General features: G+C 45.2%; 2 long non-coding RNA genes across 3 annotated transcripts in view; both read right to left on the bottom strand.

Moving 5' to 3' along the window:
- Positions 1-3,013: 3,013 nt before the first annotated feature.
- On the bottom strand, positions 3,014-5,053 carry LOC115303819. The gene is made up of 2 exons (XR_003914256.1): positions 4,567-5,053; positions 3,014-4,329 (listed from the first exon to the last, which is right to left on the bottom strand). It is a non-coding gene; the product is annotated as an uncharacterized LOC115303819 (long non-coding RNA).
- A 798-nt stretch (positions 5,054-5,851) lies between these two features.
- LOC115303818 overlaps positions 5,852-23,412 on the bottom strand; it is a 47,569-nt gene continuing 30,008 nt past the window's right edge. The window contains exons 2-7 of one of the 2 annotated variants that reach the window (XR_003914254.1): positions 22,864-22,937; positions 22,495-22,567; positions 18,172-18,506; positions 17,386-17,449; positions 7,621-8,869; positions 5,852-6,221 (exon numbers count right to left, since the gene is read on the bottom strand). This is a non-coding gene — a long non-coding RNA (uncharacterized LOC115303818). The remainder of the gene's footprint in view (positions 6,222-7,620; positions 8,870-17,385; positions 17,450-18,171; positions 18,507-22,494; positions 22,568-22,863; positions 22,938-23,412) is intronic. The other variant, XR_003914255.1, reaches the window with a different exon arrangement.

Below are 23,412 nucleotides of genomic sequence, written 5' to 3'. Positions count from 1 at the left end.
TCACTGTTCCTTCCCAGAGGCGGCAAGGGACCTTCCCCAAATGCCCCCCGCCCCCAGGTGTGGTGCATCGGCGGGCATCCCTGTGCCAGGGGACAGGAGGTGGCGAGCAGCACGGCGGAACGATCATTTAACTCCGGCTTATGATGAATACACACCTGTTAATGAACAAAGAACAAAGACAATGTCTTCTCGGGGGAAATTCTCAAGTGCACGTTAGGCAGAATCATCAATAAAGAATGGACTCTTCCATCGGTCACTACGTAAACGTCCCTGAAATTATGTGTCTTTCAACCACGCAGAGCTGCAGTTGAAGATGTTCTAGTTAGGGGCACCTGGGGGGCTCGGCCGGTTGAGCATCTGACTTCTGCTCGGGTCGTGATCTCACAGTTGGTGTCTGCACCCTGCACGGGCTCTGCTGCCAGCACGGAGCCTGCCCTGGGTCCTCTGTCCTCTCCTCTCTCTGTACCTTCCTTGCTAGTACTCTCCCCCGCCCCAAAATAATTATGAAGATGTTCTAGTTCTTGGAACCTTTGTCCCTTTTATGGTAAACAAAAAGATAACATTGCTTTGGTGACGTTTTATGGTTCTATTATCGACGAATGGAACCATGTCCCTTGATCGCCCATCAGGTAAGGCTGGCCTGCAGAGCATTCTCCAGGAGACTCGGGTCTGGGTGGACCACAGGTGGGCACGCGCACCCCTTCCGGCTGAGCCAGGTGCGCGCCCAGAAGGTGATACCAGGAGGGCGTCTTTCAAATCCGAAATCTCTCTTTGAAGGGAGCGCACGAGGGCTGCCAAGTTGTACAAGCGATACAGAGTCACATCGGAATACCTCAAAGTGACCAGGCAGCCAAACCTTGGAATTGCTAATAAATAAGACGGTGCTCCGACCCCATGACATGCGAGGCAAACGTGTTTTAAAATCGACTCTACCTTTAGTTTCGCTCCTGGAGAGTGACTCCCATCACTCACGCCCACGGCTGCCTCGTGACAAGTGATTCAGGGGCTCCTGCTGCGAAGCTGGCCTCACTCGCTCCAACTCCGTTCAAACCCACGACAGGCTGCGATCTAATCCCAGCACAGGGGACCGGCGTGCACTCAGGAAATGCAAACCAGCTTTTTATTCGCCTGGAGAGCATGATGGGCATCGGTGAGGCTGAGCGGTTCAGATTGCCTGCACCGTGATTCACTGCCATTTGCTTTATCTCTTCCTTCGTTCCCATCCATCGCCCTCCACCGGGGGACAGTAGGCAAAGTGCAGGAGGAAGAGGGATTCATGAAAAAGTCCCTTATGCTGGGGGCGGTTACGCTTCCTGAATCAATAAAAGACATTTCCAGAACAGCCCAAGCATATCTACCCTTCCATGTCTCAATCTATAGCTGAGTCAGCAGGTTTGAATGCATGCCTCTCTAGATTTTGGGGGATTGGTGGGTTCATACATGTGATGGTAAAATGTTTAATTGGCTTAGATATACACAGGGTAGGTAGGTGGAGAAGCAAATATTTAAATCTGGCCTGATTCTTTCAGGGAAACTCATCCTGGCCCCAGACCTCATCTTGCTTAACTTATTAGGCCTCGGCAATCAAATGAATGGAAATGTCAGGAAGGGATGTAATCAAATCCAACTAGCGACTGCAGAAGCCAGGCCTTATTAAATAAGGTCACAGCCCAGAGGACCCTGGAAACCCATGGCTCTAACTCAGTTAGCTCCCTTTGGGGACAGAGAGCCAGCCCTAAGCAAGGAGAGAACAGGTTTGAGCATGGTCGATTTGAAAACACCTACCCCATTAGAAGGTGTAGTCAAATTAAATTTTTCTTTTCCTTTTTTCTTTTAGAAAGTATCCCCTTTTTCCAGCTTTATTGAGCTGCGGCTGATACCCAGCATGCATTGTGTAAGTCTGAGGGTCCAGCCTGTCGAGGTGATAAACTTGAATGTTGCAAAATGATTACCACCTTCGCATCCACGACCGCCTCGTCATGTCACATGACTGACTCTCTCGGCCACTTTCAAGAATACGATACAGTATTGCTGACCGTGATCACCACGACGTACGTGAGATCCCGGGACGTATCTGTCCTGTAACTGCAAGTTCGCACGCTTTGACGAGCATCTCCTCATCCCCCACCCACCAGCCCCTGGCGTCCCTTTAAAAGTGTCCCACTGTTGCTTTCGGTGCAGGTCATGGTCTCATGGTTCATGAGTTCGGGCCCCACATCGGTGCCAAGTTGACAGTGCAGAGCCTGCTTGGGATTCTCTCTCCCTCTCTTTCTGCCCCTCTTTCCCTCTCTCTCTCAAAATAAATAAATATTTTAAAAAATGAAATAAAAATAAAAAATAAAATGTAAATGTACTCTCAATACCTATGCAAACATAACACCTTCAGTGATCTTTATAACTCTTGGTCAATTTGCATGCTGTCAATGTTTCGGAATCCAGTCTGACGCTTACCCGCTAAGAATCTCTCTATAAACTTTGCAGAATATAAAATCAATTGAAATTTCCCCAACACACAGAATATCACCTCTGGTTTCATACTTGTAACTTCAGGATTGTGGGGTGACAGTGTTCTCAGCGGAATATAGTAGCAAGTGCTTTGTGGGGTGTGTGTGTGTGTGTGTGTGTGTGTGTGTGAAACAACAGTATAACTGAAGGTTGTCATTATTTCCACTTCTTTTTTAATTAATAAACCGTACGCTTGCTCATGCACAAGCCTGAGTAAATAGACAGGCCCTGTAGCCGCCGTACAATTCTCTTTCAACGTTACGGAAATCGGCCGGTTCCAGGGGGTCTCAAAAGCTTCCTAAACACATGGAATTTAGATAATTACAAAAGGTTTTTGTACTGGAGGCCTTTTTGCAAATCGATATAAAATTGTTAGCTGACCTGAAATGGGGCACAGACCGGAAAGTCATTTGTTTTAATGGAGTCTTAAGAAAAATGTGTAAAAAAGGACATGGCTTTACTGTCTACTTAATAAATCAAAACAAGGGATCGTTTGTATAATAGGAAATGTAACTTTGAGAAAATTTAATTGCATTTTAAAAACCAAAGAATCCTGGCTATTGTTGTGAGAGCCACAAATTTTGTCATTTGTCTCTTTAGTACTAATTCTTCTTTAATCCCTCAAACCCAAAAAACGAATAGTAAATTACACATCTAAATGCTAACTAATACATGAAGTTGACTATTCTAGCATTTTGAGAAATATTTGACACATAAATTTAAAACTCACATATTAATGAAATTAAATCCAACATGCAAATCCACATACTAATCCAAAAATCCAATAATAGTTGATTATTGAAAATGCCACAGCTTAGAGAAGTCAAAGGCACACAAGACTGTTCAAGTTTCTAACACACAGCTCAGAAACATGGGGTATGAAATTGACTTCGCTGCCGGAATTTCTGCCTTCCTAAACCTCAAAATAATTTGGGCGTTTTAAGTTCAAGATATTATTTCAGGTTACAGTTAAAACCTGTGACGTGTGCTGGCTACAAAACTGGCAATTAATAGGAAAGAAGAGAAAAACACCCAAAGTTTTTGAGGAATCCTTGTTTTCTTACTTCAAGAAGTAAACTGTACTCGACCACCGGATAAATTAAAAAGCATCTAAGACACAGGAAAATGAATTTAATAATCTTTTCCATATTAATAGTGATATCTAAAGTCCTTGAAATATTATTTGATTATCTTTTCTATTTTAACTATGAAACTTCTCTTCCTGGCTTTGGAATCAATAAACAAATACAGCGCTATCAGCAACTCAGTATGGACACAATCAGATTCCTTAAGACATTCTTTTTCTCTGCTTCTGTTTTTGGGTTTCCTGTTGGGTGTCACGCGGCGCTCTCCCATCCTGTAAGAACCACATGGGGTGTAACATAGTGCATCCCTCTGGCCACAGATAAGCAGTGTTTATTAAATGGCCCAGAGAAATAGTGAGAGCTCATTACAGCTGGTGACATGTGGTCATTCAGTCATTCAGAGCAAGGGGCCAGCCCAGGACACAGGAAACACCGGTGAGAAGGGACAATGGAGAATGCATAATGGGCAGTGCAACCGTTTAATTTTTAACAAAACACAAAAGAAGTCAGACAACATCCCAAGTACCGGCGACACTGCTATGAATTCCCACTCAACACACGCTCCCTGGAAGCCTAGGAAGCAGACGCGGGGCTTGGTGTCTCCACAATGGGTTTTTCTTTAGCACCAAATCCTGCACTTTGGAGCTCCCCTTAAAGAAAAGGCCTTGAGCCGCAGGCCTGGATCCTTCCCTGGGAATTTCGAAGACGCGGAAACAGATGCTTGAGGATTTAGCTCCACCTACAGGCAGCAGGAGGTAAAACACAGTCGTTGTGACCTACACCCCCCCATAGGAAGAGAAGACGGTTTTTGCATCTTAGGAAGGTTTGGGCTGAGACATTTCCAGAGAAGAAAGAAAAGTGACCTTAGACAACATGTGCCTCACTCATTGCTGAGGCTTTGGGGGAAAGTTTGACTTTTGTTTATAAATTTTTAAAATAAGTGTCCATGCCGGTTTAGAAAAAAATTAAGTCCCACCTGCTGAAGGGTGTCGGCGGCGGGGGCAGGGCACGTGGGGCATCTCTGTACTCGTCTCCCAATTGTCTTGCAAACCTGAAACTGCTCCAGAAAACGGTCTGTTAAAAACAAAAACAAAAAAGTAACCTCTCATGGAGCGTCTGCCCAGAGCCGGAAGCACCTATGCTCCCCCCGGGCCTGGGAAAACATGATTATTTCAGACGTCCTCCTCACCCCCTGCGGTCTGCTGGGGCTCTGGGGTCCCCAGGGCCGGCCCTCCCTCGGGCACACTTCTGTGTGTCACAGGCAGGCCACCGCAGCCACCTCCCGGCCTCCCGCTCCTGGGACAGGAGGGCTGGTCTGGAAGGGCTCAGCCTCGCTCTCCTTCACGGAGCTGCTTTCCGTGTGAACAACTAAGGTCCAGGCTCCAGGACCGCGCCACAGGGCCAGCTCTCCCTTGTTAACAAGACTCTTCTTCTTTTTTGTTTTGGTTTTTTTAAGATTAAGAAAAAAATTGAGAGGCAGAGAGAGAGGGAGACACAGAATCCGAAGCAGGCTCCAGGCTCTGAGCTGTCAGCACAGAGCCCAATGCAGAACTCGAACCCACGAACTGTGAGATCATGACCTGAGCTGAGGTGGAACACTGAGCCACCAAATGAGCTATCGAGGGGCCTAAGATTTTATTTTTAAGTAATCTCTACACCCAACACGGGGCTCGAACTCATGACCCTGAGAGCCAGACTCGCATGCTCCACAGACTGAACCAGCCAGACGCCCCAAGATCTTCCTCCTTCAAGGGCTGGCCTCTGGCCTCTTCTCATCCACCTGCTCAGCACATTTGCTTTCTGTGAACTTCAAAGAAAACTGTCTCTGGGCGGGGACGGGTGGCTCCTGGGGAGGTGGGCTCCAGAGTCACGTGGTGTCCCGATGCTCTTTAAGGAAAAGAATACAACCATGTATTCATGGTAAACATTTGATTGAAATGAAAATAAACACCTCCATAAAGTACAAGTTGTAAAAAAACTAATAAAGGCCACAAACAACGCATCTAAGGGAAAGAAGAAAAGGTTTTTTTGTTAATTAGCTGCCCAACATTCCTCTCTGATGCTTTTCCCTGCGTTTTTGATCATATTCTCTTTGACCACCTCTTCATTTGGCAAATGCTTTTCTAACATAATGTTTATATCATAAATTATACAATTTCTATGATAAATTATGCTATATTATAAAGGTATATTATGTTGTTATATTTTGTCATATTATAAGTTGTATTATATTATACATATTATTATGTTTGATATGTTATGTTATGCTATGTTATGTTATGTTATGTTATAAAAAATAGTTCTGGTTTTTTCTGTAGCTAAGCTGGCCAGAATTTTGAGGTTTTGGTATTGTCGGTTTTGAGAAGCTCACATCACCTTCACCATTCATCATTGATAAGTTTGTGCACATTTTCAGGATTCTTGCCCAGTTTCAGAAGGCCTTTGTCAAGCTCACCCGAGCGGCAGGATTTTCAGAAGGTCTTTGTCAAGCTCACCCGAGCGGCAGGATTTTCAGAAGGCCTTTGTCAAGCTCACCCGAGCGGCAGGATTTCACAGCATCTCGTGCCGTGACAGACCATAAATAGTCCTCATTAACAACACTCAGTCCATCCCATGTAACATTTGAGAACTCTGAAAAAAAGACAAAGAATCCGAACTCTTATCGCATCCACGGAAGCAAACCCCATGTCCTGCTGAGATGATATCACGGAACCAGATCGCTCTTGGATTCACACGATGCCACTGGGACGTTTGCTTTTTTAGGACATTTTTTGTGTATGCCACTCGGTCTGTGCTGGGGAGTGCACGTGCCTCCCCAAAACTTGTATGTTGAAGTCTGAATCCCAAAGTGACAGTATTTGGAGCGGGGGGGGGGGGGGGGGGGGGGGGGGGGGGGGGGGGGGGGGGGGGGGGGGGGGGCTTAGGGATGGGATCCGCCCGTGAGGGTGGAGGCGCATGGGTGGGGTCAGTGCCCTTGTAAGAGGAGACAGGGAAGGGGTGGCCGCACCTGGGAAGACAAGGAGAAGGCGGCTCTCCCACACCCAGAGAAGGCATCCCCGCCTCCGGGCTGTGGGACATCAATTCCCGTTGCTTAAGCCCCAGAGGCCGTGGTATCTTTATTAGAGCAGCCTGGGCTGCTCCACAGGGTCTGGGATCATGCGACTCTGTGAAGACCAGATGCCTGACTGCATAGTTTGGGACTTAAATAAACAAAGCCAGGCACCAAAGTGGCAAGGACAATTCCCCACCGCAGTAGGGAAGGAGGTCTGGTGTAGACTGGGCTCCATTCTTGGTGGGGTTGGAATGCTGGGGGGTGGTTCTGAGCAGGCAGCCAAGAAAGAATTCTTGAAGATGTCTTTGGTGTAGAAAAGGTGGTTTTATTAAAGCACGGGACAGGGCCCGTGGGCAGGGAGAGCTGGCCTGGGACCCTGAAGGAAGACGTGTTATACTTGAGAGTTGGGGGGAGATAAAGTCAAGGGACGTTTCCAAAAGGACCTTCATCTACTGATGAAGACTCGCAGGCTGCTGGAGGTCCAGCTACCATGAGCTAAGGTTGTTTTCCTTCTAGTAAAGCCTTAACGTTAAGACAGTAGGGAGTTCCCGGAGAAGTGTTTTATACTCTGCTAGCCTCAAGTAACTTGTCAATGGACCACAGCTTAGAAGGAAATTTAACTGTATCTGCCATTTCCTTCTGCCTTTGTTTCTCATGTCATTTTGACTAGTATACTGGTCACCAGGCATTTTAGAGGGAGACTCAGGGGGCAGAGAGGAGCCAACGGGGCTTAGTGGGGTCATAGAAGTGAAGAGTCACATGGGTCAGGTCAGTGCAAATGGGATCAGGCCCATTGTGTCTGCTCTCTGGCGATGATCCAGATTGGGGGCTGAGACGGGAAGACAGGCCCCACCCCTCCTGACAATTATACATTAAAAGAGTGGGTTTCATGTCCTTAGAAAGACACTCCGAGCAGCAATTTCCACATGGAAATGTTAGAATCCCACCAACCCCAAACTAAATGAATCCCTGATTCACCTTTCTCGAACTGTCCTCGGTGTCTCCACTACCGCCTACAGGGACAGAGTGGAAGGACATCAGAACGGAAAGAGACAGTGACCTTCTACGTTTGCAGATTTCAGAAAACACGTTGGCCCGGGGAGGCACTGATGGAGCTTCTTCCGAGATTCTGGAAGATCTGGACGGGCGGATTCCTTGATCCTTATGATAGGGAAAAATCTGTTACAAGATGGCCCACAGGACCGACAAGGAAATTCCTGTCCCTGATCCAAGGTTCCCCCTTCCGGGTTCTTCTTCCCACCCTGCTTGTTGCACATTAATGAGGGATGCAGAAGTAACGGACTATAAATTGTTCCCTCTGCTCGTGCTCAGGGCTCAGACCTCTGAGAATGAGCTCGTCTGAGCCCACTGGTGTAAATTAACCCTCCTGCCTTCCAAGATCTCCGAGTGCCACCTGGTTCTTCCGCCGGGTGATCCAGACCAGATTTCGCCACAGTTACAGATCTGGGTAATTCTGCCTGTGGGCGTGGGTGTCCTTCTTCCCCGGACACATCCAGCCCTCCATGACTATACGTCCGGCCCACATAACAAAGCTTCCTGGGCTGGATTCCAACGTGAAGAAGGGGAAGACTGGCTAACGTTCTTCTCATGTTCTGCCTTCTGTCCTGAGAGGGGGGTTAATTGACAAGCAAAATATCTGCACTCAAAGATGCTCAAAGATGCTCTGTCCACCAGGAACTACAAATGCCATATTTAGCTTCCCCAAAGTCATGTTTTATTCATTCTTAAATAACCCCTTGAGGAACTAACATTGGAGATGTTCTTAGCCAAGCCAGGCTGGCCATTAAATAAATTCCTTCAAAGAGCATCGAGCAGAGATTATGTGGCCACATTCTTCTACCAGCAGAAGGACCTCCGAATTTGTAAGAGCAAATGCCTAATTTTTCATCATTAAGTTATCTAACTCCAAAATTGGATTCAAAATGCTTTCATTGTACAGGATTACCATCTTGTTTATGTATCCAGTCTTTATTTTCCAAATGGAAGCTCAGCTCAAAATAAAGAAACCGCTTTTAGGCTAATCCATTGAAATAACAAAGATAATGAAGTGCAGACCTCAATCCCACATGAATTTATACAGACGTTGTAGCACACATGTGAAATTACACAGCCTTTCCTCCAGGAGCAAAGAGAGGATCCACCCGAAGAGAAATCCCAATCTCTACCTTGGGGATCCTAAGCTTAGTCTTCTTCACGTTTCCATTACCTATGCATAAATGATAAAGTCACAAGTTAGAAGGTTCTGCTCTGTTCAATAATGCATTCTGGCTGTTATATGACTTAGAAATAAGTTTTATCACATTCTAAGCAAATACATTGTAGGAATTCTGGTTAAACATAGTAGGTTTTCATGCTGAGTGAATTAAGCCAGGCAGAGAAGGACAGAAACCATATGTTTGCACTCATAGGTCTAGCAGGAAAACAAGAGAGACCTAATGGAGAACCAGGGGGAACGGAGGAGAGAGAGAGAGTTGGGGAGAGAGAGGGATGCAAAACTTGAGAGACTATTGAATGCTGAGAATGAACTGAGGGTTGAGGGGGAAGGGGGAGGGGGGAAAAGAGGTGGTAGTGATGGTGGAGGGCACTTAAGGGGAAGAGCACTGGGTGTTGTATGGAAAACAATTTGACAATAAAATATTATGGAGAAAAAAAACATAGTAGGTTTTATTTTTTTTTAATGTTTATTTATTTTTGAGAGAGAGAGACAGAACACAAGTACCGGAGGGGCAGAGAGATAGAGAGAAGGACACAGAATCCGAAGCAGGATCCAGGCTCTGAGCTGTCAGTACAAAGCCTGACACGGGGCTCGAACCCACGAACCATGAGATCATGACCTGAGACAAAGTTGGACCCTCAACTGACTGAGCCACCCAGGTGCCCCAAATGTAGTAGATTAAATACATGCTCATGTATGTCTGCTCCTTCTGGAAGTCCTACTAAAATGACAGAAAAGTATACACTCCCAGGGAAAGTGAATGAAGGAGAGGCAGCCGTGGACAAAAGATATTCACAAATCTTTGTAAAAAAGAAAGTAGACGGAGTGGAAACGGACCTTGTGGAACAGAGAAGCTGAACCTGAGTGGATTTTTCACCGGAGAACTTGGGAAAGATCAAGAATCAGAAGTACGCAGTACTACATACAGGTAGAGAAGACAGAGGGGACCCAAAACCAGGGTGACTGGTGAGCACAGAGCGATGCGGTGACTAGGATCCTCCCCTCTCTGAGCCCAGTGGCTCTGCCTCTCCCCTCCAGCGGGACCTGGCACCCTGCAGGCACTGTGTATGAACATGTAGGACTGAGTGTAAAATTAAGGAATTACACTGAAGATCATGAACTCAACTGTGTGACCTTTCTTTTCCCCCTACTCAACTTCTCAAGATCAAAAGCTGATCTGTCTTCAGGAAGAAGATAGGGACAAAATTAGTCTCAGGAAAAATTTGAAGGACCTACAATTTTTTGTATGTTAAGCTCCAGCAAGAGAATGAATGGGTCCATATCCAACCACATGCCTACTCCACTGTGAACATAGAGCTTTAAATTAGCTTTTTAGGGATCCATTTTTAATCACCAACAGACAGTTAAATACTAACAGATATTTTAAGAAAACTTCCTAGGAGAAAGCAAGGAGTAAAAAAGTTTTTGAAGAGAAAACAATTTTGTAAAGTAGAAGAAAACATTCAAATAGTACAATGAATACCCTCAGGAGAATCAGAGAACATAATGAATCTTGATATTCAACAAGAATCTTGATATTGAATGCAAATAAATTGGAAATTCAAAGTATCATGATAAATATAAAAGAATTTGTATGGTATAATCAAAACCATGTTTCATAAACTTGACGTATAGTCTGAAGTGTATGGAACTGCCACTTGGGGAATTAAAGAATGACCAAATATTTACAATGTGCTATGAGTCACCTTAAGAGGTGGTAAATACATGACAAAATAGGAGGGAAATTGAAGAATATCAGAGGGTCAATCATGGAGGTCCAATACACAGCTAAGAGTATTTCTAGAAAGAGTAAAGACACACACACACACACACACACACACACACACACACAGGAGAAGATATATTATTAAAGAAATATCAAGATCTCAGAAAATTATACTGTAGGGCTTTCTATCTTCAAAGGGACCAGCCAGTATCCAATATAATGACTAAGAAATAACCCACACCATGATCTATCCATATGAAATTTAAAAGCACCAAAAATACAAAGAGTCTAAAAGTTTCCAAAAAGATAAAAACAGAAATGAGTCACTACAAAGAAACAGGAATTAGGATGGGATTAGACATTTCAACAGCTCCCTAGAGAGTCAAACCCAACAGCGCACTATCTTAAAATATCACTTTCCCCTTAATTCTTTGTTGGAGTAGATTGAAGACATGGGAACCTATGTACGTTCTCAAAAAATGTACCTCTTATATACCCTTTCTCGGGTTGAGGATGGCGTCAATAAGGCAACAGGGTAAGTCAAGGAGGCGGAAAGTCTGAAATCCCTTACACGGAGGTGCCCGTCAAGGAGAGAGGGGCTGATGATGATGGATGGGGACGAACCGAACTCGCCCACTGCTGCCGGATGAATGGACATGGCCGCTGCAGGCAGGGCGGCCTGGAAAACAGGCTCTGTAGAGCAGGAGGAGGGTGACCGTAACAGGGAGATTTTGAGGAGGAGGAAAATATCACTGCATTTGGCCATGAGACAGTAGTTCCCAGTTAGAGGGAGTTTTACCGTTTTCTTGGAGCATTTAAGGAAATTATTTAGGGCCATATAGAAAATTAAACAAATGGGTAAACAAAATCAAAAGGAAAGAATAATCACAAATTCCAAAAACAGCAAAAGTAATTTAATAAGGGATTAGAGGCAAATGTTTTTGTAGCTAAGCACTGAACAATAGCTACATAGTCCCAACACTGCAGACAGCAACCAGTTATTTAGTACAGAATGGCGATATAATAAGTAGAATCCATGGAGAGGAAGGGGGAGGGCCATGAAAAATAAAACAAAAGCCAATCATTCAAATATTTTTTTTAAATATGGAGATAGCTAACAAGAACAGACACTTGGAAACTTTCAAGCTGTTGCCCCTTGGTGATCAGGAGTCTTGGTGGTGAGATCTGAACTTGAAAAAGCGTATGTTTTGCCTTGATGAGGATTTACTGTACATTTCAAGATTTGAATTCAGAACACATAGACATAGTGAAGCAAAGTTGCTTCATGTCATTTTAAGTAGCAAAAGACTTTCCTTACAAAACATAAAGTCTTTAATACAACGATCAACGAACCCATGTTTGCTATCTAACCTTGTTTTGAGAAAACATGTGATATGAATGCTGAGTACAAAGAATGATGGAAGAATATAGTTCCGCTTAACAAGTCCATGAAGAGTTGACTCTTCACTCTTGAAATCTGATATGAAGCCAACTCTGACTGATACGAGGATGCGATAGTCAAGATATCAGATGATAGAAGAATCATACTTGAAGGTTTCAATCAATCAATAATTAAACATGAGTGACTATCTTTGAGAAGGCCAAAGCAGTGGTAACCTTCTTACTCAAGAATCCTGTGTCTCCTTAAAAGAATGGGTATGTATGAAGCAGTTCAAAGAATTAATATAATTATTGTTAGAAAAGATGTTTTCAAGCATGAAGAAATCAGTTAGTTGAAGTCAGTTGAAGAGACAAGGTAGTGGTGTCTGGAAGCCTTTTCATTTCCCAACATGAGGGTTTATGTCTATGTTTTTTTGTTACTGACGTACAAGTTTATGACCATCAACAATATATAAAGTCTTATATCAGCCTTTTACATTTCTTTTGCAAAGGGTTCCCTTTCTCTTAAAACAATACCCTCCAGGAAGGGTATTATGCTAAGTGAAATAAGTCAGTTGGAGAAAAACAGGTATCATATTTTCACTCATGTGTGGAATTTGAGAAACTTAACAGAAGACCATGGGGGAAGGGAAGGGGGAAAAAATAGTTTTAAACAGAGAGGGAGGGAGACTGTGACTTTCACTGCATCTGATAACTCCCCCAACGAGCTAAAAGGCCTTGATGCCCAAGAATGAAATGTTGGCTTCAGAAAACAGGGGGAACATTGAGGCCGAGAAGACGCGGGGAGCACTAGCAGTTTATCAGTGAAATCTCAACCATGTGCGGCTCTCCTAGCACTGAGCAGCTCTAAGTGTGCCAACAAAGAACCTTGGACGGTGGTCGGTAACTCAGAGGATTGCACACAGTCTGGCACGATGCATTCCCCAGAGCAGGAAAGTTAGGTGTGCATGACCTCCGACGTTCTAAATAAACTTGAAAAGGAAATACGTTCTTTTTTGGTAATCTGTTTGACACATAATTTTAATCCATTTATCACACAGCCCAACTGACTGTGCTGTCACAGGGCAGCCCTTCAAATATTTGAGAACAGCTGTAATGTTTCAACACTTCCGCAGTGAGGTTTCTATTTGTCTGGATAAACATCACAAGGTCTTTTAACCATGAGTCATGCAAAATACGGTTGACTGTCTCCATTGTCCTGAAAATGTCCCTGTAGGCATTTGCTGCTGGGTCTTTCTCCCATGTAACGTTGTGTTGTGGTCTTTTCAAGATAAATGAGAAGTTTGGGAGAAAACTTACCCGAAAAACTAATGCCTGGCTTCCAGTTTCATCTTGAACATGTAAAGAGCTTAGAAGCTATCACTCCTATTTTTACAAGGAAAAAGCTAGATAAACTGCAAGCAAGTGACTTTTCTTGGACCCATCAGAGAACTGAGGCTGCATTTTGAGATCTGGAGACTGAGAATCTGGAGGGCCACAGCCTCTGCTAACATGGACCAGAAGCTTCTGGAGCTGTAAACAGAGGGGGCCACCTAAATTATAATTTCCACAAATTTCTGAGAGATGGTGTGGAATAGTAAGAGGTCATAGTCCTAAGGGTGGGGGCCCACACTTTTCTGGCCAAGCCTCAAGGTAACCCAGAAGGTTCTCACGGTAAAGACTCTGGAAAAATAGAAATGTGGCTCTGGTAAGGAGAGAGGAAGACTAATCCGGGTGACCCCGGAACCTTGTCTTTACCAAAGGCCTACCATTCAGGAGAGAAGACTTGGCTAGCCATACCTCAGCTGGGGGAAGGTCTTTCTTCCACTCCAGCCCATCTAACATTTATGTCTCACCCAAGGGGTCCTTTAGAGGACAAAGAATAAGCTTTAATGTATGTAAATTTAAAACAAATCAGTTAGGAAGTATCAGGAGCCCAAGATGGAATGCAGAATGTAACCAAAGTCTAACTGAACTACACATGTATGAAAACATCTCATTGAATGAGGAGGAAAGAGGCACTGACCTAAGTAACTTTTGAAGTGGTTGTTGTCTATAAGACTAGACTCAAAAGACACTGTACATAAGTTCTATGGTTTAGTTGACTAAGCTATGCATGTATACGCTTTCCTGCGAGGAACACCACACGGCCTGTATACTGGAATTGAGCGATTAAGTAAATGGATGATAGACCGTATGAACCAAGTTCTCATTTCAGGAGTGAGAAGTTACAGATAAGCATGGCAGAAACCTCGAATTGATGCATGTGATCATTTGAGTTGCAGACAGTAATATAAACTCGTATTCAGCTTTATAGAGATACACATGTTTACACACAAAAATATTACACATACATGCACATACGTGAGACAGAATACACTCATATATTTCCATGCTCCTTGTCAACTGAGAGGACCAAGCAGCAACAACTCCCACCAACCACACCGTGCACCCGTAGCCCCAGGTCTCGCCTCTGATGCCAGACCTTCAGACAAGAGAAAGAGGAATCGCTGGGCTTCACAAACAAACACAGGTTTATGAGCCAGCCTGAGAGAAGAGAGGACTCTGTGAAAAAAGTGGAAACTTGCCAAAATACACTTCCGACGATTAGGAAAGGAAGCCTTGCCCGTAGGGATCTGATTCTGCATCCGTGGCTGGCAGGTAAAGCACCAGTTCATCAAACCTTGCAGTGTCTTTCAGGGGTACAGATACTTGTCCATCTTGCAACAAATGACTTTGCCAAGTAGAATGGCTGGCTTTCACAACACGTGCGTGGAGCCTCAGGATAATTTTTATACCCAAAGTCAGGTTTAAAGTCATGGGGACTAGTCACTGAGTACTTACGTTACCATCTTTTGAATGTGTGCATATAAACACCTTTAGTCCCCCGAGAACAAGATAGAATAGGAACCAGTATTATCTCAGTTTTACATATAAAAATACATCGGAGTGTAGAGATTAAGTCACCTCCTCAAAGGCCCACATCCTCTAGGCCATAGGGACAGGATTCCACCCCAAGAAACGTATCCCAAAGCCCATGGCCTCTCGGCAAAGGCCATGTAACATTGCGGTCTCTCAGACTAAACCAAACAGACTTAGATCCAAAATTTTAGTTACGAGTCTGTTGGTTTTGGATGACCCAAACAGAATAAAGGCAGCATATCCTCAAAAAATTGCTGCAAAAAATTCCATGTAAAAATTCAGTCAGCAGGAGACCGAACTGGTGGACCTCCAAGGAAAGCCTAATCATCAAGTATCAAATGCAATTTTGTAGGGAAGTAGTTCAGAAAATACCAGACATTAAGCTTACGCAAATCAAATACGAACTTGCAAATAGTACAATATCAGCTATTAAAAACACAGCAACTTTGAAATTTTTCCACATTTCTCATGTACAAAGTACATACTTAAGTGAGATTTTATTTTACAAATCTATTAAAAATACTGGAATACTGAAATGGAGAACATTGGTCTGAGAACATTGGTCTGAGAACCATTTACCATTTGTTTCTTAATTGCCCCAGATCCGCAGACAGTAGTGAGACTCTCACAAGGACTAGAACACTGCCAGGCTCTCTTACTCATGGAGACTCACAGTCTGGACACAAATGCCAGAAACTATATAGCACTTAATGTTTTCTGGCACTTTATGTCACCTTCCAGATCCAGAAAGGACAGGATGGAGATCGGGAAGGAATGGACGATGTTACAGCGCCAGAAAGAGGGTCTTACATAAATTTTGGTCAGGCTACCCCTCTCTGAGCTAGGCTTCAGCTACCTGCGTGGTCCCTCAGGCGAAATTACCGTAGACATTATCAAGTTCAGATACCAGACATCTTTCACTCTCCCTTCCCTCCTTCTTTCCTTCTTTCCATGTTTTCCCCCCCATTCTTTTATTCTCTTTGCATTTTAGTTTGGGAAGTTCCCCTTGACATGTTTTCAAGTTTAGTGATTCTCTCCCCAGCCAGGTCTATTCCACTGAGGAGCCATCAAACAGCTTCTACCTCCCAGCTTACCTTATCTGTCGTCACTTTTTCCACTAGGGCCCTGACATGTCAGTCTAAGTTACTTTAAAGAATTCCAAAATCTGTATCAGAGCAAAATGATGACATCATCTGATGCTTCTATTATCTTTCTAGATCATACATATTCTCACCTTTTGGCATTCCTGTGATTTTTTTATGGAAATTTATGACCTACTGAATAGTAGGAACTGAGGTAAAGAGACCTTTCATGTGAGACCTGGGCTGTGTTTATGTCTGTTGTAGTTCTATGTGCCAAAGACTTCAGGGTTTTCTAGTACCATTTCCCATGACATCTTTGGGGCTTCTCCAAGAATTCCTTTTTAGAATCTGAGTCCCACAGCCATCTCCGTTACATGCTACTATTATTATACTTGGTGGTAGGGCGTGGGAGAGCAGAAGTACTCATTAGCTCGAGATTAAATCACAGTCTCTTGGTGACCCCCTGTCCCTGGGTTGTGACCTTACGGGAATCTGTAGTTGGTCTCTGACTCTCTCTCTGTTCCACCAGAGCCCCGAGAAGTCACTGTTATTGAGGAAAGATGGGAGGTAGAGAATTATCCCATACTATGTGTATCATTTCAGGAAAGAGCTAGCAAATGATTTTTATATAGTTTTTAAAAAAATAGAACATTATCCAACGACTCTTCTAAGATTTGCAAAACAATTATTGCAAAGGTAAATAAATGATACTCAAGTGTACAGAGGATTTGAAGCCACCTGATAAAAGGGTCTGAACGATGTTCTTAAAAGTTCACCGTTTCTGTAATACAAAGCCAAATAATTTGTATTTTGACATTGAGCTCCAATAAGGAAGCTTATGCATGTATATATGCATGTGTATTTTAGAAACTCTTATTAAGATTTTAATTTGCTGTCAAGGGCAACGTGTCATATGAAGAGGAAACTATTTATGATTCATTTGCCAAGTGTGACTGTGACAGCTGAGATTAATTTAATCTGGGCTTTCAGGCATTAGTATTCAACAGGAATCTAAGGCAGAGAGAAGTCCTTGGTTTTGTTTTATTTTTTTTTATAATGAAGGAAATGTTTTTATGTGTCCTCTGTGTTGATGATTGCAATGAGCTCGAGGATTAAATGGTCTGCGGTTAAACACAAATATGGATTAGGAGTGAAAGCTGTTTCCAAGACGTATCACTATCCTGTGGGCATGTGCTTGAGTGACACATGGTCACAAAAGGCGGAGGCTGTAACATTTACTCTGGAAAATAAATGTTCACCTCAAGCAGCAATTGACATTTCTAGCCCATCGTGTGAATGTCCAGCGCTGTTTCAAATTGCTTTTCCGCAACAGCCCAATGCCTTGGCCGTGGGCCTCGGGCCAGTATTGGGTAGATGTCACCTGACTGGTGACTTACCTGTACTTCCTGGAAACGCACACCCTCACCACCATCATAATGAGCCAGGCCTGTTCTGATGAGCCTTAAGAGAAACCAGAAAGGGCGCTGGTGTGGACCGGCCCCTTGGCTCTGCAGTCCGAAAGTTCTAACCCATCCCACGGACTGCCAGCTACTCCTCAGAGTCCCCAGCCTCAGTGCTGACCTCTGACCCCTGAGTGCTTGGTCTCACTGCCACCCATGAGGTCACTCTTGCGGCTGGTGGAGCGGCCAGGACAGACAGCGGCCGAGGCACACAGCCCAGCTTTCCCCAGCCTTTGGACGCCCCCTTCTCCTGCCTCCTGCACTTCACCCATCACCATAGCGACGCCCCTCAGCCTGCCACTCCTCCACTGCAGTCGTGGAACATGCCCCAGAACCTCGTGCCTCAGTTGCTGCACCGAGAGCCCCGGAGAGCCCCGGAAAGTCTTCGTGCTGATGTCGCACCCATCCCCCTTCCCTCGTCCTCCCAGCAAGTCCCTGGAGTCAAGCTACGCATGCACACACCTGCACACACACAGGTGCACACCCGCATGCATGTGTACATGCACACACGCGCATGCACTGATGCACACAGGCAGGCGCCTGCATGTGCACGCACACTTAACAATTCACTGTAATTACTATTACTGATAGTCTTCCCCATTCCAGGCAAGACAGGAGCTCCTAGCATTTTTGCTTCTAGACGGCTCCCCAACACTCTCTGGAAGGCTCTAGCATCCGGCCAGCAGCTTACCTTTAGGTTACAGTTTAGGATCATCGTCATACCTGCATACATTCTGAGTCCTCCTGGCTGCAAGCCTCTTAGAGTTAACGCTGGTCCCGCTGCATATACTTGGCCCAGAAGAAAAACGACGTATTTCTCAATCTGAAAACGGAAACCTGAGACCGGAGAGCAATGGGGTAAATGCTGCATTTCCCACAGTGACAGGGTGACACAGGAGTCAATGGGTGGACTTTACAAGAGCAGTGGAGTGGCAAGCAGGGGGGGGCCATCGTGAGATCTGATTCGTGGGCGTAGAGAACCGCCGGGTGTCCCAGAAAGTAGCTCAGCAAACAACAGTCACCGACCTCAGCTCAGAGTCAGAAGTGATAGCACACATCTAGTGAGAGAGATAGGTATATGATTTTTCAGAGACAGAGAGTGAGCAAGGGAGGGGCAGAGAGAAGAGAGAGAAGGAGACACAGAATCGGAAACAGGCTCCAGGCTCCGAGCTGTTAGCATAGAGTCTGACTCGGGGCTCGAACCCATGAACTGTGAAATCAGTGGCTGTTTGGCCTATGGGCTTGAGGGTCTTGAAGGTTGATGGCCTTGAAAATAATTTTCTTTTCTTTTTCTTCTTTTTTTAAGTTTATTTATTTATTGAGAGAGACAGAGATAGCATGAGCAGGGGAAGGGCAAAGAGAGAGGGGAGAGAAAGAATCCCAAGCAGGGTCCGGGCTGTCTGCACAGAGCCCGAGGTGGGCCTCCAATGCCAAACCGTGAGACCAGGACCTGAGCCCAAACCAAGAGTTGGAGGCTTGACCGACTGAGCCCCACAGGCGCTCCCGAAAATGACTTTCCACGTTGCAAAGTCGCTCTGCAGATTAGACCCAGACACTCAGTCTTTTCCTGTGAGGAAGGGTGGGGCATGCGCGTCCCCTCCCAGGACGCAGCAGGCCCTGTGCCCGCATTCCGGGTGCCTCCGTCTCCGCCCAACGGCTGGCACCTGCCCGCTGTCACTCAGCACTCTGGCTCCATGACCAAAGCTTGCTGGGTGTCCCTTCCTCTTGCTCTAAGCCACACACCCAAGCTGTGGCCTTCTCGAGGTCTGAACACCCTTCTCCCCTCCGCCTGCCCTCCAGCCCGACTGCTGACCCCAGTCCGCTCCAGAACTCAGCCCGATGGTGGCCTCGGTGTCTCCTGGCCAGGCGCAGGCCCACAGGTAAGGGCCTGTCACCGCCAGGCCGACCGGGCGGAGCAAACACAGCTTGAGTGAAGTCAGCACACCCGTGAAGGTGGTGGGAGAGCCCACTCACGTCTGTCTCCTTTCATCCTGGGTCCGCACTTGTTCCAGAAGGTGGTGGAGCCTTCTGGGGACCTAGCATTTATTCTCTTCCCTTCGGCCCTTGCTCCTCCATACTTCTGCTCCACTCTGCCCTCACCCCTGCACAGTGCTCTCAGCTCTGTGCCCTCAGCCCTGCGCCTTGCTCAGGGATGTCACAGTCCGAGGAAACATCGGGAAAAATGCTCTGTCCTCGGAGTAGTGCTCTTGGTGCCCCAGAGAACTGATTTTCCACCTCATCCATGCCGTTATCTGAGTCTATTAGCTTGGACAATTTCAATGATGCTTGATGGCCTCAGTCTCTCATTTATGAAATGAGGGATTGAACCGCATGATTTTAGAGGCCTCTAATAGTGAGCGGTTCTCAGATGAAATTACCAGCCCTGTCCCAACATAGAGTTAGAAATATATGACGCTAATGCCTGGTTTGAATATCTGTGCAAACTCTACATTCCATCTCATGAATCAATTATACTAGCAAATGTGACGACGTAACAAAAAATAAAAGCTGCAAGTCGCAAGTTGAATTGGCGAAAACCAGGAAGGAAAGTTATGGACTCACGTGGTAGAAGGGGTTTCCAGCATGGAGGCCGCATCCTTGGGGCAGCCGTTGCTCGGCCCCTCCTGTCTTCTGGATCTGCCCCCCTTTTGTGTCTCACATCCTTCATGCCCCCACTTCCAAGCCGGCTGCCCTATCATTAAATAAAGCCCCAGGCATCAGGCTGACGGGGTCTGGTGGGAATAATTGCCCCAACCCCTAAAGCAATGCATTCTTCCTGAGCTGCGGCCAGGGTGGGGTTGCACTGATGGCCCCGGCCTGAGCCCAAGCCTGCAGGGGCGTCTAGGTGCTCCTGGAGCAAGTGGTTCTGAGGGTTAGGGAAATCCTCAAACAAAATTCTAGGTGCTTGCGTTAAAAAGAGTAGGTAGAAAGGAGGGAGGCCCAAACCAGAACGTCATGGTAGGTAAGCCTTGGGAGTACAGGAGCAGTGCGTGTGCACTGACGGGTCTCAAAGTGCACCTCAGTGTGTAAGACCCGTCTTCAGAGTCCTGCACAAATCTGCAGATTTCCCATGTAGCCGTCTCCTACTCCCTCAGCTCAGCACGCCAACCCCCTGTAGGCACCGGCCCTCAGAACCCTCGGTCTCAGCGGCAATACCGTTTTCTCAGCAACTCAGGTTTGGACCTGGGCGATTGACTAGGATTTACCTCAACGTATTCTCAGTCCACGCACGTGCCAAGGTTAAGTTCTGTGGGTCCTGCCCTCCACCAGCATCCATGGAAACAAGTCTCACACAAGGGTCAGACGAGTCACATTATTTATCTGTCATTCTCTAAGATGTCCACCTTGAGGACAAAACTTAAATGATACTTTCTAGGGGCACCTGAGTGGCTCAGTGGGTTAAGCGTCCGACTTCAGCTCAGGTCATGATCTCACAGTTTGTGGGTTCGAGCCCCGCCCACATCGGGCTCGGTGCTGACAGCTCAGAGCCTGGAGCTGCTTCAGGTTTTGTGTCTCCCTCTCTCTCTGCCCCTCCCCAGCTCACACTCTGTCTCTCTCTCCTTCAAAAATAAACATTTTTAAAAAATTTTTTAAATGAGACTCATTAGAACCTACTTTAGTGATATGGCCTGAGTAATAAGGGTTTGATGAAGATGATGATGTTGATTGTGACAGCAAATTCTTCCATTGTTGACGGCTTTTTTCCACCAGGCACCCCTGAAATTCTTCTTTCCAGATGAACGGCCTACATGCTGAGATCATCTAAATTCTGTCACAGGTTCTCAAAAGGAATGTAATCGTTTTACCCTGTATTGCCCAACAGAAGTCAGAAGGCCAAGTTCAAGTGACAAGCTGTCAGCACAGAGCCCAAGGTGGAGTTTGAACCCATGAACCAGAAGATCATGACCTGAGCCACCCAGGTGGCCCTTTCCAACTCACAATTTATATGCTCATACTACAAGCCCTAACTTACCTAGTCATGCTTGAAATGAAAGAGAAATTTTTAAAATTCAGAACATAAATTTCCAAAATGCAAAAACAAGATCCAAGGACGGGAAATTATTGTGTTGTTGTTGGTGTTGTTGTTGTTGTTGTTTTGTGATGTCAATTTCTTTTTTAGCTATCCTCATGAAAGTCAATAGGGAATGACCTAAATAAAATCGTGTTTTGAATTTTATGATTAGCTGTAGCTTCCTGTGGCTTCTGTAACAAATTACCACAAACGTGGCTCACAATGCCATGAATTTATTCTTCAACAGTGTGGGAGCCAGAAGTCCAAAATGAAGGGGCACCTGGGTGGCTCAGTCAGTTGAGCGTCTGACTTCAGCTCAGGTCATAATCTTGCAGTTTCTGGGTTCGAGCCCTGTGTCAAGTTCTGTGCTGACAGTTCGGAGCCTGGAGCCTGCTTCAGATTCTGTGTCTCCCTCTCTCTCTGCCCCTCGCCTCCCCCCAAAAGTAAGTAAACATTTTTTAATGTTTTTAAATAATAATAATAATAATAAAGAAGTCCAAAATCAAGGTGTCGGCAGAGTCATTTCCCTCTGGGCACTGTACCAGGATCTTGTCCCTGCCTCTTACTCACTTTCCAGGGACTCAACAATCCATGTAATTCCTTGGCTTGTGGATGCCACAGTCCAGTCTCTGCCTGTGTATCCACACAGACTTGCCCTCTGTGTCTGTGTGTCTCTTCTTTCTCTTACAAGACACATGTCATTGGATTTAGGAACCTTTCTAGTCCAGGGTGGTATCTTCTTCAGATCCTCCCTCACTAACTGACATCTGCAGACACCCTGCTCCCCAGGTCACATCCTGAGGCTCCCTGTGGGTTTACCCTTGGGCGGCCACCATCCAAGAAAATGTTTGAAAGATCTTTCTAAGTAAAATAGCCTTGATTTTCATAAACAGAGGAGAAAAAAATGCTTCAAGGAAAATCACAAAGAAATTGCACTTACATAATCAGAATGAAGCAAGAGGAGAAATAAAATGCCTAATTGTGACAAATTCTGTTTCATGTTTTTCATGTGTAATAACTGCTTGGGGAGTTACCTTTGACTTATCCTAATGCGCAGGATGATATTCTCCCTAGGAGAGTCATTTCTTCTCAAGACTAGTAGACTTTCTATAAAATAAATAATAAATAAATAAATAAATAAAATGCCCGGCCTTACAAGAATCTAAGTTTGGGGTGTGTGAGGAATCGCTGCCCGGAATGACAATGCGGAACCCAGAAAGAAGAATCCTCTCAGGGGTCAATAACCAAAGGGAGGCTTCAGAATCCTATGGGTTTTGGCTATTTGAGAAGTAGCTCAGCCAAATGATAATGTTCTGTATCCGAGTTTGCGCTGGATTGGAGGCCACGGATCCATGAGCAAGGACGGGCCGTTCTATGTTCTGAGGCTGGATTTCAGCAGAGACCTCATCGTGGACGTTCCTGGTGAGGAGGGTCCAGTTTACAGCCGGATGTAGGCTCACTGTCCTCACAGATGAGCCTAAAATTCAAGCAACAGTTTATTTGTAGAAGCTGCAAGCTTCCATAAGTGTCGAATGTTTATAAGCTATATACTTTCTCTATAAAAAGTATTTGCTTCTCTATTTGGTAGATTTGGAAATTGTTCACTATAATTTCTCTGTCTTTAATAGTGAATGTTGGATGCTCATGCTGCTGGCATTTGAAAATCAGGGTTTAAGGTCATTCTCTCACCTTTTCCCATTCAAGAGACGAAGGGGGTTGGGGTGCACAGGACGGTTAAGCCCCTTTTGTATCCAGGATTCTCTAGAAAGCACCAGGTACCAGAGAGAGGCTGACTTCTCACTCACTCATTTGCTTTCTGAATTTCCCTCTTTCTAAACTCACGGACTACAGGTTGAAACGTTTTTTGGTTTTGGACCAGGGGAAGAATGAGAGTTTCTGAAGTCAGACTTTACCTAAGTGGTCAGTAATCTAGAGCTCAGAATAAACAGAAA

The sequence above is a fragment of the Suricata suricatta genome, chromosome 10 (genome assembly GCF_006229205.1).
Source record: "Suricata suricatta isolate VVHF042 chromosome 10, meerkat_22Aug2017_6uvM2_HiC, whole genome shotgun sequence".
Lineage (NCBI taxonomy): Eukaryota > Metazoa > Chordata > Mammalia > Carnivora > Herpestidae > Suricata > Suricata suricatta.
The sequence above is the reverse complement of the archived record's forward strand: the minus strand, read 5'-3'. Positions and strand labels throughout refer to the sequence as shown.